Raw genomic sequence first — 730 nt, forward strand, 5'->3', positions numbered from 1 at the left:
TGATAATGATAATAATAATAATAATAATAATAATAATAATAATAATAATAATAATAATAATAATAATAATAATAATAAGCTTTCTGCTATAGGCATATAGCCTCAAATTTGGGGATGAAGCCAATCATTTATATCGACCCGAGTGTTCAACTGGTACTTATTTCATCGACCACAAAAGGATGAAAGACAAAGCTGATCTCGGCAGAAATTGAACACTAAAAGATGAAGTCAGACGAAATGCCTGACTATAATGCTACGAAATTATATTCTACATAATCTTTTAATGTTTATTTTTGTTCGAATGCAGAGCTCTTTTATAAACACACCCACACACACCACTAAGATATCTTAAAACATGGATAGACTCCTATCAGTGTCTGTTTCTCCCCAGCCTTTCTTCCCGACTCCCGATAGAACTGTATTTCCACTTAGCTCGTATCCTCTCACCCGTTTTTCCTCACCTTTTGTATTAATCACTTTTAGTCTTTCTCATTCCTCCTATACACTTCTTTTGGTGAAAGACCAGCGTCCAAAATGGGAAGTTTCTTTTCTTTACCGTTTACCTTTTAAATGCTAGGTTACTACAATATTCGCTAAAACATGTCACTCCTATGTTGTATTTTTCCTTTGTTTTTGTCCATTCAGTGGATCCAGTAGAAGGAAACTGAAAGAAGCCCGTATATATATATACGTATATACAATGATATATATATATATATATATATATATA

The 730-nt window shown here is 32.2% G+C and overlaps 1 protein-coding gene across 1 annotated transcript in view; it reads left to right on the forward strand.

The window, feature by feature from the left end:
- Positions 1-730, forward strand: part of LOC128247083 (probable cyclin-dependent serine/threonine-protein kinase DDB_G0292550) — a gene marked incomplete at both ends in the record, with an annotated part of 211,263 nt that overhangs the window by 54,195 nt on the left and 156,338 nt on the right. The gene's annotated exons all lie outside the window — the stretch shown is intronic.

This window comes from Octopus bimaculoides, chromosome 2, assembly GCF_001194135.2.
Source record: "Octopus bimaculoides isolate UCB-OBI-ISO-001 chromosome 2, ASM119413v2, whole genome shotgun sequence".
Classification (NCBI taxonomy): domain Eukaryota; kingdom Metazoa; phylum Mollusca; class Cephalopoda; order Octopoda; family Octopodidae; genus Octopus; species Octopus bimaculoides.